Source organism: Somniosus microcephalus, chromosome 1 (genome assembly GCF_052327205.1).
Source record: "Somniosus microcephalus isolate GS21.2 chromosome 1, FLI_Smic_1.0, whole genome shotgun sequence".
NCBI classification, from domain to species: Eukaryota; Metazoa; Chordata; class Chondrichthyes; order Squaliformes; family Somniosidae; genus Somniosus; species Somniosus microcephalus.
In genome coordinates, this window is record NC_140987.1 from 215,972,666 (window position 1) to 215,991,107 (window position 18,442).

An 18,442-nucleotide genomic window follows, 5' to 3' on the forward strand; every position below is an offset into this window, starting at 1 on the left:
TCTGTCTAGCCCTGTCAGAATTTTATACGTTTCAATGAGATCCCCTCTCATTCTTCTAAGCTCTAGTGAATACAGGCCTAGTCGACACAGTCTCTCTTCGTACGACAGTCCTGCCACCCCAGGAATCAGTCTGGTGAATCTTCGCTGCACTCCCTCTATGGCAAGTATATCCTTTCTTAGGTAAGGAGACCAAAACTGCACACAGTACTCCAGGTGTGGTCTCACCAAGGCCCTGTACAACTGTAGCAAGACATCCTTGCTCCTGTACTCAAATCCTCTTGCAATGAAGGCCAACATACCAGTTGCCTTCCTAACTGCTTGCTGCACCTGCATGTTTGCTTTCAGTGACTGGTGTACAAGGACACCCAGGTCCCTTTGTACATCAACATTTCCCAACCTATCACCATTTAAGTAATACTCTGCCTTTCTGTTTTTCCTACCAAAGTGGATAACTTCACATTTATCCACGATATACTGCATCTGCCATGTATTTGCCCACCCACTCAACTTGTCTAAATCGCCTTGTAGCCTCTTTGCATCCTCCTCACAGCTCACAATCCCACCTAGTTTTGCGTCATCAGCAAACTTGGAAATATTATATTTGGTTCCCTCATCCAAATCATTGATATATATTGTGAATAGCTGGGGCCCAAGCACTGATCCCTGCGGTACCCGACTAGTCACCGCCTGCCACCCCGAAAAAGACCCATTTATTCCTACTCTCTGTTTCCTGTCTGTTAACCAATTTTCAATCCATGCCAGTATATTACCCCCAATCCCATGTGCTTTAATTTTGCACACTAACTTCTTATGTGGGACTTTATCAAAGGCCTTCTGAAAATCCAAATACATCACATCCACTGGTTCTCCCTTATCTATTCTACTAGTTACATCCTCAAAAGACTCCAGTAGGTTTGTCAAACACAATTTCCCTTTCATAAATCCATGTTGACTTTGTCTAATCCCGTTGATAGTTTATAAGTGTCCTGTTATCACATCCTTTATAATAGACTCTAGCATTTTCCCTACTACTGATGTTAGACTAACCGTTCTGTAGTTCCCTGTTTTCTCTCTCCCTCATTTTTTAAATAGTGGGGTTACATTTGCCACCCTCCAATCTGCAGGAACTGTTCCATAATCTATAGAATTTTGAAAGATGACAACCAATGCATCCACTATTTCCATGGCTACTCTTTTAGTACAGATTATCAGGCCCTGGGGATTTATCGGCTTTCAGTCCCATTAATTTCTCCAGCACTTTTTTTACTAATACTAATTTCCTTTAATTTCTCCTTCTCACTAGACCCTTGGTTCCCTAGCATTTCTGGGAAGTTAGTTGTGTCCTCTTCCGTGAAGACAGAACCAAAGTATTTGTTTAATTGCTCAGCCAATTCCTTGTTCCCCATTATAAATTCTCCCGTTTCTGACTGTAAGTGACCTACGTTTGTCTTCACTAATCTTAACATTTTGTATGAAATTTCTCTGGATTCCATGGAATTTTTTGATGAAGGCTAGTTTATAAACTATAAACTCACTATCTTAATCAACTGATTCATCAGAGGGTGTGGGTGTTTTAATGATCCCACTCACACTCAAGGGTGAACCTGGGCCACAGAAAATATAGTTTATAAACTAGCCTTCATCAAAAAATTCCAATGGAATCCAGAGGAATTTCATACATTTGTATGAAATGTTAATGCATTTGTACGCTAATATCGTATAACCCCATTAGAGTTATAGGCCGGGACATTCTGCTTCTGCACTCACCAGATTAACGCAGTGTGGGCTGGGCTGGAGCCCAGGTCCTAAAGATGAAAGGATAGTGACCATCCCACTGTGCCTTCTACTCCTGACACACATCATTTTAATTTTTTTTAAATTATACATTCTAACTCTGAAGCACTTAGCTTTGATTTTGTTGTGTTGCCTCGTAAGAAACACATCTGGAATTCAACTGGGTCAGTAGAGGGAGGTAGAACACATTGACCGTGAAATTCCATGGGGCTTCTAACACTCTGCCATGGTAGCTCTGATGGAAGACAAGCGGGAGCCCTCAGAGAAATAACATAAAGGCCTAGAAATTCAGTGGGCTGCGCCACCAGTTAGCGCCCAAAGAGGGCACTCAGTGGCTTTAGCGCCACTGGCCACACCTCCCGCGATATTTAGCGGGGCGCTAATGGCGGCGTTAGCCTGTAGCGCTGCACCGCCACCGATGACGTCATTGGTGTGCGCAGTGCCCCGCTCCCGCCCCGATCACCATATTTGGTCGCGCCCGCCTCTTTAACGCCGGTCGCAAATTGCGACCGGTTCACAGGGCCTACCTGTGGCGGTAGTGGCGCAAGTTAAGGTGGAGGTGCGGGGCGGCCGCTTTTTTGGCGGCCGCCTGCCAGCACCTCTGTCCCCGGCCTCCTAAACCCCCCCCCCCCGCGGCATTGCCGGCTGTTTCCCGAAAGCCCGGCACTTCTCCTTGGTGCCGGGCTCATTTGCCGACACTCGCGAGCGGGGATCGCGCTGTTGCAGGCACCTCCCCCTTAACAGTGGGAGGAAGGCCTGCAGTACCGCAGCGTGCCGTGCCGCAGCGGGTGGCGCTGTGGCCCTTAGCGTGGCGATATTCAGGGTGAGCGCCCCAAGTGGGGCGCGGGGAGCCTTGAGTAGCGGCCCGCTTCCGTTTGGGGTGCAGAAACTGAATATCGAGATGGCGCAAGTGGCTCCGCTCGCAGAGGTAATTCCGGCGCCCAGGCGAGCGTGGTGCCCCAAATGGCGCCCAACTGAATTTCTAGGCCAAATTGTCTGTTTTCAGCTGCTAACGTATTTTCCTGGGTGTTGCGATGGAGTTATAATGGGTGACTGGTAGAACTCTCTGTGGAATTTCAGGGCCATTAAACCGATATAAAACACTAGTTTGGCCCCAGCTGGAGTATTGTGTCCAATTCTGGGCACCACACATTAGGAAGGACGTGAAGGTTTTTGGAGAGGGTACAGAAGCAATTTACTAGAATGGTTCCAGGGATCAGGGATTCCAGTTTTGTGGACTAACTGAAGAAGCTGGGGTTCTCCTTAGAGCAGAGAAGGCTAAGAGGAGATTTGATAGAGGTGTTTAAAATCATGAAAGGTTTAGATAGAGATAATAAAGAGAAATGGTTTCCAATGGCTGAAGGGTCGATCACCAAAGGGCACAGATTTAAGGTGTTTGTCAAAAGAGCCAGAGGCGACATGAGGAAAAACTTCTTTATGCAGCGAGTGGTTAGGATTTGGAATGCACTGTCTGATAAGGTGGTGGATACAGATTCAATAGTAGCCAAAGGGAATTGGATAAATACTTGAAGGAAAAAAAATTGCAGGGATATGGGGAAAGAGCGGGGGAGTGGGACTAACTGGATTGTTCTTCGAAAGAGACGGTGCAGACTCGATGGACCGAATGGCCTCCTTCTGTGCTGTTCTATTCTATGATTCTATGATTCTTATAGGTAATTACAAGACAGTTAGTTTAACAAATCTGGTATTGGAAATTTTGGAATCTTTAATTAAATATCAAAAGGAAAATGACTAGAAGCAGCTAACAGAAAAAGGATTGTGCTTGTAAAAGCTGACAGAGTTCTTTGGGAGGTGACAGATTTGGTGGATGGGAGAATTGCAGTGGGTGTGGTACACATGGTCTTTCAGAGAGTCTTTGATAAGGTATCACACAGGAGGCTATTAGAGAAGAGTAAGGGTAATGGAACTGGGGGAGGAGGTGCAAACTGGACAAAAAACTCGTTAGAAGGGAAGGAAAAGGTAGAGGCTAGGTATTCTGCGGTGAGTGTCTCACCTTCTGACTCCCCAAAGCCTTTCCACCATCTACAAAGCACAAGTAAGGAGTGTGATAGAATACTCTCCACTTGGCCTGGATGAGTGCAGCTCCAACAACACTCAAGAAACTTGACACCATCCAGGACAAAGCAGCCCGCTTGATTGGCACCCCATCCACCAACTTAAACATTCGCTCCCTCCACCACCGGCGTACCGTGGCTGCACCTCCCAAACCTGCGACCTCTTCCACCTAGAAGGACAAGGGCAGCAAGTGCATGGGAACACCAAGTTCCCCTCCAAGTCACACACCATCCTGACTTAGAAGTATATCGCCGATCCTTCATCGTCGTTGGGTCAAAATCCTGGAACTCCCTCCCTAACAGCACTGTGGGAGTACCTTCACCACATGGACTGCAGCGGTTCAAGAAGGCGGCTCACCACCACCTTCTCAAGGGCAATTAGGGATGGGCAATAAATTCTGGCCTTGTCAGCGACGCCCACATCCCGGAACAAATTAATAAAAAGACTTGCATTTCTATAGCGCCTTTCACAACCACTAGACATCCCAAAGTGCTTTACAGCCAATGAGGTACTTTTGAAGTGTAGTCACTGTTGTTATGTAGAAAACACGGCAGCCAATTTACATACAGCAAGCTCCCACAAACAGCAATGTGATAATGACCAGATAATCTGTTTTAGTGATGTTGATTGAGGAATAAATATTGGCCAGGACACCGGGGATAACTCCTCTGCTCTTCTTCGAAATAGTGCCATGGGATCTTTTACATCCACTTGAGAGAGCAGACGGGGCCTCGGTTTAACGTTTCATCTGAAAGACAGCTCCTCCGACAGTGCAGCACTCCCTCAGCACTGCGCTAGAGTGTCAGCCTAGATTTTTGTGCTCAAGTCCCTGGAGTGGGACTATGAACCCACAACCTTCTGACTCAGAGATGAGAGTGCTACCCACTGAGCCACAGCTGACACACAAGAAGGGAAGAAACAGAGTCGGAGTTAAGGGCAATTTCTCAGATGGTTGGAAGTGGGTTGGGTTCCCACAGGGTTCTGTTCTGTGACCAATTCTGTTCACTGTGAACATCAATGATTTGGATATAGGGCTCGAGGGAGTGACGTTCAAATTTGCAGACAATACTAAACTAGGAGGGATAGTAAATAATCTTGTCTGTTCTCAGCCAGGCTGCTCAGTGGGGGGAATAGAGGAAGAGGAGGAAAAGCTAACATAATCCATCTTGTTCTTGCTTTCTCCTCTTGTTGGCAAATCGCACAAGGTCACTGACAGCAAAGCGGTCATCTTCTGACTTTGTGCTGCTGGTTGGGGGGGCTTCACCTCAGGTGGTACGTATCGGAAACTCAGGCAAGTGTAATGCATACTTTTCTGACCATTAATTTAATGGGTCAGGAAATTACTGAAATTTCCACTATGTGCTACCAGTAGGCAAGGCGCCACGATGGTAACGCAAAGTCAAAACATTGCCCAATAAATCTAGATCTAGATAATTCTTTCCTCACATCTGAAGGACAGCAAGCAGGCTGGGGGAACAGAATAGAGCAAAAAGGGGAATATGAAAGCCCGAGGGAAAGGGGTTTTCCATACTTAATGCTATTAATAAGGTTAATTACAATATGAAGGTTCTTTCCATTCCTGACTTGTGACAGAGTTTAATCTGATTTTTGATGTGGTTCTGAATGAAAGAATTCACAAGGTAGAGAAAATCCCCAAATTGGATGGGGGTTACCAGTGTCCAAAAGCCACAACAAATTGCACACAAGTGCTGCAGAACTCAACTTCAATAGCTTTCAGTGGGAATTGCACATAGTCTAGCTCCTCTCATTTTTGTCTGTTACCTTTAACGACTGACATAACATATTTGTAAATAAAAATGAAGAAGAAAATATGGCAGGTTTTCAGTTTCATGAGAAGAAATGTAATGTAATTGTTTGTTGTTTTGATCTACTGCACAATAATTAGTGCTAAGAACTGATTGAATTTCATTTTTATGAATGCTACTTTACTGGGATTTTCACACCAACTTTACTCATTGACATTAGTGCAGGGTGAAAATCTCAAGTTGAAGCAGCCATATTGCACTGCAGCTTATCTCAGGTGAGTAGTCTGGTACAGTGACAGTGCTGTGCTAACTCCTGTGTAACTGCTGCAGCTGGCACTGTGTAACAGAACCAGTGCACGTCATGATGCTACAATATCATGACAACCCTTTGTGAAACCTTTACTTAACCATGTCAGTCTGTCCCCCATCCCAGGCTGCTAGACTTGTTCTGGGAAATAGATCTCAGTGCGTGTAGCTAGAAGAAGCATGTGCGACAACGCTGGCCAATTCAGTTTTGTAAGAAATTTGGAACATCATTGCAATGAAGCTCCAAGTTTTGAAGAAAATGGAAGAAATGCAGAACACTGGGGAATATAATCCTGTCACTGCAGGTGAGGCAGCGTTGTTTAATGTTCCTCACTTGCAAAGGTGCAACCACCAACTAAGTGATGGTAGGGATTGTTGCGTTTGCAAAGATAATCCAGAGGCCGTATGCAGAGCTAAATTCATGTTGCTTTTAATGGCTGATCCAAACACCCTCTTACAGGCAAAAGCAATCGAATACCTATATCCAATGTCAGACACAATACAACGATAACAGCACTATCAAACTCCATGTGCTCAGGCCAAGGCAATCGAGTACCTATCACCAATGTCAGACATAACAGGGATACTGCAGGCTTGCCCACATGCATGCCCTACCCACACAATGTTCCACCTATATGCCTTTGTTCAAGGCTCTGTCAAGCCAATTGTCATTCTTGATGATGAATCTAAATAAAGTTATCTAATTAATTTGTACTCACGGTGGCATAGTGGTTAGCACTGTTGCCTCACAGCGCCAGGGACCCGGGTTCGAATCCGGCCTCGGGCGACTGTCTGTGTGGAGTTTGCACATTCTCCCCGTGTTTGCGTGGGTTTACTCCGGGTGCTCCGGTTTCCTCCCACAGTCCAAAGATGTGCAGGTTAGGTTGATTGGCTATGATAAATTGACCCTTAGTGTTAGGGGGATTAAATACGTGGGGTTACGGGGATAGGGTGGGATATGTGTTGGTGTAGGGGTTACGGGGATCGGGTGGGATATGTGTTGGTGCAGGCTCGATGGGCCGAAATGGCCTCTATCTGCACTGTGGTGATTTCTGTGATCTGAACCATGTCAGTGTGAGTGGCACAGCGATAGTCTGATGGTTTCCTTTAAGAGCAAGGGCTGCTCTTGTGTGCATCCCTGTGGTCGGTTCAGGGCAAAAATCAGTTGAGCTCTGGGATCCACTACAATTGGCTCAATGATATCAGGGCAAAAATGAAAAGAGCAACATTTAAAAAAAATGATAAGGAATGGTTTATGACATATACCAAAAACTGCAAGTGGAATTCAGAGCTTAAAGGGCTAAACAATACAATGGAATGGATCTGCAGAAAAAACTCTGCCTACTGAGAACTTTCTTAATTCTGTCTCCTAAAGCGTGCTCACGAGCAAGGTTGTTACTTTGTATGCTTCAGTACCACCTATTAACAGAGTCATTTTTATGTGAAAATCAAACTCTTGCATCACCACATTGGAGGTAAGTCCATGGCCATTCCTTCTAGCATTTAACTTGAAAAATTGCCACTTTCATTATAGGATTCTTTCCCGTCAAAAACAGCAAGTTTTTATTATATTTTACTAGGATTTCTTTTCTTTTTTAAGTGAATAATGGCATCAGAGCACAGTTTTTTTGATGAGTTAAACTTTCGGCATAGAATCATGGAATTATAGGATGGTTACAGCACAAAAGGAGGCCATTCAACCCATCGAGCCTGTGCCAGCTCTCTGCAAGAGCACTTCAGCTAGTCCCACTCCCCCGCCCTTTCTCTGTAGCCTTGCAATTTTTTTTCCTTCAGATACTTATCCAACTCCCTTTTGAAAGCCGTGATTGAGTCTGTTTCCACCACCCTTTCAGGCAGTGCATTCCAGATCCTATACACTTGCACAGTAAAAAAGTTTTTCCTCATGTTGCCTTTGGTTCTACTGCCAATCACCTTAAATCTGTGTCCTCTGGTTCTCGACCCTTCCGCCAATGGGAACAGTTTCTCTCTATCTACTCTGTCCAGACCCCTCATGATTTTGAACACCTCTATCAAATCTCCTCTCAATCTTCTCTGCTCTAAGGAGAACAACCCCAGCTTCTCCAGTCTATCCACGTAACTGAAGTCCCTCATCCCTGGAATCATTCTCGTAAATCTTTCTGCACCCTCTCTAAGGCTTCACATCCTTCCTAAATTACGGTACCCAAAATTGGACACAATACTCCAGTTGAGGCCGAACCAGTGTTTTATGCAGGTTCATCATAATTTCCACGCTTTTGTGCTCTATACCTCTATTCATGAAGCCCAGGATCCTGTAAGCCTTTTTAACTGCTTTCTCAACCTGCCCTGCCACCTTCAACGATTTATGCACATATACCCCTCTGTTCATACACCCGCTTTAGGATTGTATCCTTTAGTTTATATTTCCTCTCTTCATTCTTTCTACCAAAATGTATCACTTCGCACTTTTCTGTATTAAATTTCATCTGCCACATGTCCGCCCATTCCACCAGCCTGTCTATGTCCTCTTGAAGTCTATCATTATCCTCCTTACTGTTCACTATACGTTCAAGTTTTGTGTCATCTGCAAATTTTGAAATTGTGCCCTGTACACCCACATCCAAGTCATTAATATATATCAAGAAAAGCAGTGGTCCTAGAACTGACCCCTGGGGAACACCACTGTTTACCTTCCTCCAGTCCAAAAAACAACCCACTACTCTCTGTTTCCTGTCACTTAGCCAATTTCGTATCCATGCTGCCACTGTCCCTTTTATTCCACGGGCTTCAACTTTGCTGGCAAGCCTATTATGTGGCACTTTGTTGAACGCCTTTTGGAAATTCATGTACACTACGTCAACTGCATTACTCTCATCAACCCTCTCTGTTAACTTATCAAAAAACTCAGTCAAGTTGGTTCAACATGATTTGCCTTTAACAAATCTGTGCTGGCTTTCCTTAATTAATCCACACTTGTCCAAGTGACTGTTAATTTTAAGAACGTAAGAACATAAGAAATAGGAGCAGGAGTAGGCCATTCGGCCATTCGAGCCTGCTCCGCCATTCAATGAGATCATGGCTGATCTTCTGCCTCAACTCCATTCACCGGCCCTATCGCCATATCCCTTGATGCCCTTACTAGTCAGAGATCTATCAACTTCTGTTTTGAATATACCCAATGACTGAGCCTCCACGGCCCTCTGGGGTAGAGAATTCCAAAGATTCACCACCCTCTGTGTGAAGAAATTTCTTCTCATCTCAGTCCTGAATCGCCTACCCTTTATCCTGAGACTGTGGCCCCTGTTATCCTGAGGCTGTGGCCCCTGATTATTATTTTGTCCCTGATTATTGCTTCTAAAAGCTTCCCCACTACTGAGGTTAAACTGAATGGCCTGTAGTTGCTGGGTTTATCTTTACACCCTTTTTTGAACAAGGGTGTAACATTTGCAATTCTCCAGTCCTCTGGCACCACCCCTGTTTCTAAGGAGGATTGGAAGATTATGGCCAGTACCTCTGCGATTTCTTCCTTCACTTCGCTCAGCATCCTAGGATGCATCCCATCTGGTCCTGGTGACTTATCTACTTTAAGTACAGCCAGCCTTTCTAGTACCTCCACTTTATCAATTTTTATCCCATCCAGTATCTCCTCTACCTCCTCCTTCACTATGTCTATGGCAGCATCTTCTTCCTTGGTAAAGACAGATGCAAAGTACTCATTTAGCACCTCAGCCATACCCTCTGCCTGCATGAGTAGGCCTCCTTTTTGGACCCTAATCAGCCCCACCCCTCCTCTTACTACCCATTTACTATTTATATGCATATAGAAGACTTTTGGATGACCTTTTATGTTAGCTGCCATTCTATTCTCATACCCTCCCGTTGCTCCTCTTATTTTCTTTTTCACTTCTCCTCTGAACTTTCTATATAAAGCCTGATTCTCAGATGTATTTGCCACCTGATGTTTGTCATATGCACTCTTTTTCTGCTTCATCTTACTCTCTATCTCTTTTGTCATCCAGGGAGCTCTGACTTTAGTTGCCCTGCCTTTTCCCCTAGTGGGAATGTACCTCAACTGTACCCGAACTATTTCCTCTTCAAAGACAGCCCATTGTTCCATTACAGTTTTACCTGCTAATCTTTGATTCTAATTTACCCGGGCCAGATCTGTTCTCATTCCACTGAAATTGACCTTCCTCCAATTAAGTATTTTTACTCTAGATTGCTCCCTGTCCGTTTCCATAGCTAATCTTAACCTTATGATACTATGATCACTGTTCCCTAAATGTTCACCTACTGACACTTGCTCCACTTGATCTATCTCATTCCCCAGAACCAGATCCAGCAATGCCTCCTTCCTCGTTGGGCCAGAAACATACTGATCAAGAAAGTTCTCCTGAGCACACTTCAGAAATTCTTCCCCTTCTCTGCCCTTAACACTATTACTATCCCAGTCCATATTAGGATCGTTGAAGTCCCCCATTATTGCTACTCTATGGTTCTTGTATCTCTCTGTAATTTCTCTGCACATTTGCTCCTCCATGTCTTTCCCACTATTTGGTGGTCTATAGAATACATCTAGTCATGTAATGGCACCTCTATTATTTCTTAGCTCAAGCCATATAGATTCTGTCCTTGACTCCTCCAGGACATCCTCTCTCTCCAGCACTGTAATATTCTCCTTAACCAATACTGCCACACCACCTCCTATCTTTCCTGAACACCTTATAACCAGGAATATTTAATACCCAATCCTGCCCTTTGTTGAGCCAGGTCTCCGTTATTGCCACAACATTATATTGCCATGTGGCTATTTGTACCTGTAGCTCACCAACCTTGTTTACTTCACTTTGTGCGTTCACATACATACACTGTAAACCCATCTCAGACCATCCTGTGTTCTCTCTTAGTCTGACCCCACCTAATACCTCACTATTTCTTACTCTAGTGCTATCCATCTCTCCCAATCCTTTGTGCCCTTTGTTTCTCCTTTCTAATGCTACATCCTGGTGCCCATCCCCCTGTATTAAAGACCCAACAAGCAATGAGCAACATTTAAAACACTTTCCGCTTTTCAATAAAAATGAATCAATTTTTGTTGTGCTAAATTAGAAATTACTTTCTATAAAATATCTCCATTCTGCTAATAATTTTGTTTCAGACATTCTTAATAAATGCCCTTGCAAGCTTGTTAGATTATCTTACTGAGTTTTTTTTTTAGATTAAACCACAGCATCCATTTATTCTGCTAAACTAGAATGCACTGAAATTTCATACGGCTCTCGCTACACTGTCAGCTTCAGACCATTGACCTCCCACATTATTATTTACTTGGAGAGAATATATAGAAAATTAAAAACATCAACTTTCTTTTTACTCAGTCACCATTATAGTCATAGTTTTACATAACTTTTTTCTTATAACATGTATTTTAATCTTTTCATTCCCATTCAATTGAAGGATATCAGTGCAAGGGAATACAATGCTTTACCACATTTTACAAAGTAATCTCAGTGTCAATGCATCTATTGCCTTGCCCAGTCTCAAAGGGGGAGAAATTCATTATCGCCCCGTTTGGGGGCAGTAACCTTTGAAAGCTGGGAAACTTGGTGCCAGGCGCTAATGATACCCAGCTTTCACAAAATTGGGTTTAGCGCTTCCTGGAGCGCTAAAGGACGCAGGTGGGGCGGTAGTTGTGCAATGCTGCCAGGTTCCGAGGCGCCTTCCCTCCCTTAAAGGGAAGGGCCATCGCTGCAGGCTCTGCATTGGGACCAGTTAGCTGGTCCCCGATGGCATCCGCGATCCAGCCCGATCAGCCCCATGCACTCCAGCTGAGTGCCTGGCTGATCGATCGCAGCCCAGGATAGGGGGAAAAAATTGACCCAAACAATTAAAAAAATGTAGGCACTTACCTCGTCAACCTCCCCTTTAACTTTCACCCCGAAGTGCCCGGCCTCCTGAACAATGCTTCCTGCAGCTGCCGGTATCGTCGCCTGGCGATGCTGCAGGGGGCGAAACTGAAGTTCAGGTCCGGGGCGCTATCGGGGCGATGTGCACGATGATGATGTCACGATCTCCGGGCAAAGGAAATCGAGGCGCAACACCATACCGCCGCCGCAAACCTCCCGCTGAATTTAGCGGGAGGCGATATTCTTGCCGTGCCCGTGCCACCCTGGAGGCAATAACGGGAGGCACAAAGGCACCCAATTTCTCCCCAGAGAGAGTCAAAAAATAACTGCAAATGCTGGAAAGAAATAATTTGCATTTATATAGCACCTTTCACAACCCCTGGACATCCCAAAGCATTTCACAGCCAACAAGTGTATAGTCACTGTTGTAATATAGGGAAATGTGGCAGCCAATTTGCCCACAGCAAGGTAAATAAACCGCTTTTTAATGATATTGGTTGAAGGATAAAAGATAGCCAGGACACCAGCACTTCTTCAAATATTGCCATTGGGATCTTTTATATCCACCTTAGAGGACAGATGGGAGCTCAGTTTAAGGTCTTATCCAAAAAGCAGCACCACTGATAGTGCAGCACTGGATTACAGGCTTAAGTTTCTGGAGCGGGAGTTGAACCCACAGCCTTCTGAGCCAGAATGAAGAGCACTACCACTGAGCCAATGCTGAAACTTAAATGGAGGCTGAAATAAAAATAAAAGTACTAGAAATGTACAGAAGGCCTGTGAGAAAATAAACAAAATAGCTGAAGAGTTCGGTTAGAAGACTCTACACCCGAAACATTAACTTGTCTTTTCTCTTAACAGATGCGGAACGACATGTTGTGTATTTTCATCGTTGTCTGTTTTTATCCCACAAAACATTCTTTACTTCATGTGTAGTTCCCATTTCCTACAGAAATGTTATTTTGATCTATTTATATAAGATTGTCAATCCTTGCTGAATTGTGTGCATAATCATGCCTACTGTGAACTTTAAAACAAATTTAAATAAACAGACAAAAGAATTTCATATAAATATGTTAAGCCATTCATTAATAACACAGTGCAATTTCAACCCATTTCATTCAACAGAGCAACAAAACGTTCACCCTTCCAGTCTGAGCTGGATTTGAACTCACGTCCCAGAAGTGAAAGAGCAATGTGCTATCCCACTAGACAACTCAGTTTCTTTGCAATACATAATTTTGCCATTATTTTATTTAAGTGCTATTCAGTGGAAGTGTATTTAGAACATAAGGATTTAATTATAGCTGATATATGGAAATGCTAACCCTTCTTTCCCTGTCACACAAACATTGTTGTCACAAGTAAGTTACCAGGGCAGAGCTTATGAAAGAAAATAAAGAACTTGCATTTATATAGCGCCTGGTCATGTCTCAGAGAATCGTCCAAAGTGCATCACATAGAATGAAGTACATTGTGCAGTTAGAGCTGTTTAAAAAAGATTATGTAAATATGTTTATCCACTTAGAAAACATTATCCCCACGAGCCTCTCAGAGATATTATTCTATTCAGACTCTTGATTGAAGCTGAGTGACTGACTGTTGCCTAATTATTTTATTGTGCAAAACCTATTTCAATACTCATTTTGGTGCTGTGCAGGATCGCCTGTGGGCATTTATGGACTAACACCTCAAAACGTTGAAATTATTGACAGTGGGTATTTCAGTGGAAATCTGTGAACAGTTTTGAAATGGATTGCTGAAATAGAGAAGTGAAAACGAGTAGGCTTCTCTGCTGGTTTGAACATGATACTCTTCACTGACAAAGGGGCAGGACTGTGCTTTTGTTGTTGCAGTTTTTTTCATTTCTCCCTGGGAATTTACCTTTATGTGCTGATAAAGGGATTAACACTTCCCGTTTTTAACACTTTTAGTTTCAGTTTGTCCTTCTGCATTTGAAGCATGACTATCTCACAGAATAATTCTTTCTGTTGTGTGCATCTTGGAGAATATTCTTATTATAACAATTGCGTGTGTGTGATTTAGTTTAAAACCCCTCATACTTTTCTTTTACAAAGAAATCTGTTGCAATTAATTTAGTACTTGAAGCTGAAGGAAGACCCGGACTTGTTTTACACCACAAATTCATGTTCGACTTCACAGCCTGTTACCTGACAGAAGTCACCAGATTATTTTCTGATCATTTTTCAACTTTGATTAAAAAATTATTCCAAAATTGCTAAACTTTTAAAAGTAAAAACCCCCCAGCCTTTTGAAAAGAAAATATTATTAAAACTGTTCAAATGTGTGTTTTATCTCTTGAGTTTAAACGTTGATATTATTTTATGTAATTTTTACTCAGTGTGACGTATTCGCACGATACAATGTGCAAATTTCAATCTGATTTGATGAATGCTATGTATCACATAATATCAGTATTGTGTGGCTCTCTGTAATGTTGTGTACCATTGACACTAGCTGTAGCACTATGTCAAAAGGTAAGGAGAATCTGATCATCACAAATCTTTTAACAATATTTATCAAGCGGAATGTTAGTCTAATATAAGTTTAACGGAGTGAATACTTATAAATAAATGTTAATTAATATTATTCTGCTGATTTATTTGAACATTCAAAACAAGTAATGCATCAGTAACATCTGACCACATATTTGTTTCTCGGGCAAATCAAATTCTGCTACATTTTGAATCGTACATAAATTACTCAGCTGGCTGAACATAACCATCGGCACAGTTTCATTTCTAACTTTGTACAAAATATAGTTTTGAAGAACTAACCTAAAGCTCTGAGACTGAATGGGAAGGGAAGCTCTTGCTGAAAAGTTGATCATTTGTACATTTTGATCTCAATCTTTTTCAGAAGAATGATAAACATACATGTTTGGTAAAAGAACAGAATATCTATTACTGGTCACCCAGCACTCACATTCATAACAACTTTCTGTTTTTTTTTCTAAAAATATAGGAATCTTACAAACCATTGGATTGCGGATAAAGGAGGTCTAATTAAACCAGTGAACTAATTTGTAACATTGTATGAATATTTGTAATTAATTGCATTCATTCAAGTATTACCTTGTCTTAGATTAAAAATCACAAGGATATTAGCTTTCAGTCAATTTACATGTCAGCAGTTCAAATCTACATTTCTCAGTGAAACTTACCGGTGAGTTTCCTTAATGTCTATAGAGCGCACGACTGTCTACCTGCTCCTCACAGCCGCCACACATAGATTTGATTAAAAGAAGGAACTAATCATGTCAGTGTTTGAAGCTACCCAAGAAGGAGAACAGGAACAGAATTACTTCGTTTTCTTTTTTTTAGATGAGTACCTTCGGAAAAAAAGGAAGGAAGGGAGGGGAGAGGAAGCCAACAGCCCTTTGACTTCCTGCAAAAAAATAAGGAAACTCCAGATAGTCATCTTTCTCCGAGAAAAAAAAGATTCATATGGAAACAACAAAAAAGGAAATTAGATAGAGGTTTGAACCTTCATTCCCAGCCTAGATTGGGGCACTGCTTGCATACAGGGGTGTATTATTTTTATAGAAAGATAAGTATTCAAGCACAATCTACCAGATATCAGTGAACAGAAAATATTTTGTATTGCCTTTCATACTCATGTTATTAGTAGTACGCATTCATTGCAAACTCAGTTTTATATCAACAGCATAAATCCCTCATTCCAGATAAAGAATATAATTTGTATTCATCAATCAATAATATATACAAGGAATGTTGCTGCGCATACAGCATGAATATAACGATGTAAAGGTAACATGACTAATGTTTATGCTGCATATATTATGTGTTCCAGATTGTTAGTGATCAATGATTTATGCTTACAGTAAGCTGCTCTTATAGCCATGGGTCACAACAGAGTTAAAGGGACTAATGGCTGATTTTACAATAGTTAACTCGGCAGGAGCTGGTAAAATAAATATTATACCCGCAACTCCGAATGAATATAACTCAGACAAGTAGTGGATTAATGGCTTATTGAAAACAAAATTACTTGAGACATGGGCACCACAACTAACTTACACGTGCAGCACTTGTGAGATTTGCTGCCTTAAGTCCCTTGACAGTTTATTTCTAAAATCTGCTTGTCATCGTGAATAATTAGTAATTACAGTTCAGCAGATATACAGATTTTTTACATTTGAAGTCATTAGTTATGTGTCCCAGTAAATCACAATTGAGTGAAATTCTGTACTTTAGAAATTTGGGCCATCAACACTCCTATTTACTGACAAAACAAAAACATTGCAAACAAGTGAGAAAGCTCAAGTTTCTTTCAGCATTCCATACTGTCAACTCTTCAAGTTCGGTGACAGTTTTGAACCAATCACAGCAGAGCAGCAATTATCACAGTTTAGCACCTTAAGGAACAGGAACTGAGGTTCTTGACCCCGGTAAGAAATGAAGGTGTTGAAATTTAACATTGCTGCGTCTGTTTTATGGGCCTAAAATGGGTGTAACAATAGCCAATTTAGCAGTGCAGAAACCTGTGCCCGATCTGCACGGGACTTTGGGCCACTGTTAAGTTGGTAGGGGCCTTCTTTTAGGCAGCCCCTGCTCTCATTTCAGACCTGCACTCCTAAATTAGTTTGTCCTAGTCAGAGCTTGTGATGCAAAGCTTTGATTGGCATTTCTGAGTCTTGAGCAGCCCAACCAGCAGTCCCAGCATGGATCTATTAACTGAAATGGGTGGAAATCTCACTTTCTTAAACCTTCTGCTATACTCTCCCTTTGCTGATAAAATGATGACAACTGCCACTGGACAGACTTCAGTGTTATTCCTGCTGGGTTTGGTGAAGGTTATATCCCTTTCATGGCAACACTGAGTTAAACTTAAAGGAAACAGGTCCACACAGGAATAAAAACAGAAAGTGCTGGAAATACTCAGCAGGTCAGGCAGCATCTTTGGAGAGAGAAACAGAGTTAACGTATCAGGTTGATGACCATTCTCAGAACTGGAAAAAGTTAGAGATATAACAGGTTTTAAGCAGGTACAGAGGCAGGGAAAGGGGGGGAGGGGAGGAAAGAAACAAAAGGGAAGGTCTGTGATAGGGTGGAAGGCAGGAGAGATTAAATGATCAAATACAAGAAGGGTCACCTTGGGGTTTGGGAGGCCCCTGCAATAGTTTCCTTGTGGGTTTCTCTCTCTCTCTCCTTGCCCCAGACACTGGTGATCAAGCACTGAAGGAATGGGATTCTAGGGCATTCAAGCCCCTGTAAAATTCAGAAGTTTACATGTAACATGGTGCAAACTAGAGCATTTCCCTATTTATTTATCTTTTTGTTTTTGTTCAGGGGGCATAACATAGCAAGGGCAGGGCTACCCAAATATATTCAAACCAAATCCAATTACTTCACTCATCGATCTTACCGTAGTCTGGATGAGAACCTACCTCAATCTTGGTTTTTATGGGGTCAAAAGAAGTATATCTTTCTCTGTTACTCTCCCTCTTTCCTCTCTCTTTAATATATGGTACTCTTCTGTCTCTCTCTGTTACTCTCCCTCTTTCTATCTCTCTGTTACTCACCCTCTTGGTCTGTTGCCCCTCCTTTTTCTCTCTATTACTCTCTCTCTCTTTCTCCACCTCTTTTTCTGTTGTTCTCCCTCCCTTTGCATCTTTGCTACTCTCCCCTCTCAGTTTGTTACTTTCCCTCTTTTTCTTTGTTACTGTCCCTCTTTCTCTGTTACTCTTCCTCTTTGTTACTCTCTCTCTTTCTCTCCCTCTTACTTTGCTTCTTTCTCTTGTTTTCCTCTTTCTCTTACAGTCCATCTTCCTCTCTTTCACCATCTTTGTTGCTTCCTTCCTGGGGCTGAAATTCCTCTTTTTATAAATTTTAGCAAAGAAGTTACACAAGAGCAACAGCAGTGTTTCTCCCGGACTCCTCCTAGACTTCTCTTGCTCTTTTTCTCTGTTACTCCCTGCCTTTATCTCTGTGTTTTTATTCTCTCTCACTGTATTACTTTTGCCATTGTTTCTGTTAAGTCTGTGTGTTATAGTGAGAATTACTACACAGACCACAAGAGTAAATTCAACAGGTCTTTACTGGTTGGAGGTCGGACTATACTGAATACAATATTATTACACTGTGCTTATATACCGGTGTGGTCACCACCGGTATTACGTATACAGCAGCCAAAGAAAGTAGTACCTTTCTTAAGGTGGACCAGGCTTAAGTTCTCGTAAGGTGGAACAGGTTACATACACCACAGTTTCGATATCTCTCCCTGTGTTTCTCTCTTGTACGGCTCCTGGTGCTTTCTCTGTTACTTTAGTGATCTCTCCCAATTACATCCTTTCCTTTCAATGATCTTCAAGTGCTGCCCTTTCCTTCAATGAACTGGTCCCCTGAACTCCTGAACTAATAGGAGTAAATTTTGCAAGACTTCATGCTGCCTGTAGAGCCTTACATGTAGAGGGCACGGATTGCAAAATTATGGGTGTAATGTATACAACATTGAAGGGACTACTTTGTTTTGTGGATGTACATCCTTAGTTGCGAGCGTATATAACAGACGCGTATCGATTTGTATAGTCAGTGCCGAAGTTCCAGTTACCCAGTAAAGATCACTTGAAGT

The 18,442-nt window shown here is 42.4% G+C and overlaps 1 protein-coding gene across 3 annotated transcripts in view; it reads right to left on the reverse strand.

Moving 5' to 3' along the window:
• znf366 (zinc finger protein 366) overlaps window positions 1–15,155 on the reverse strand; it is an 87,310-nt gene extending 72,155 nt beyond the window's left edge. For 2 of the 3 annotated variants that reach the window (XM_085990081.1, XM_085990076.1), the window contains exon 1: window positions 15,012–15,155. The gene's annotated coding sequence lies outside the window, so the exon portion shown is untranslated. The remainder of the gene's footprint in view (window positions 1–15,011) is intronic. The other variant, XM_085990067.1, reaches the window with a different exon arrangement.
• Window positions 15,156–18,442: the final 3,287 nt, after the last annotated feature.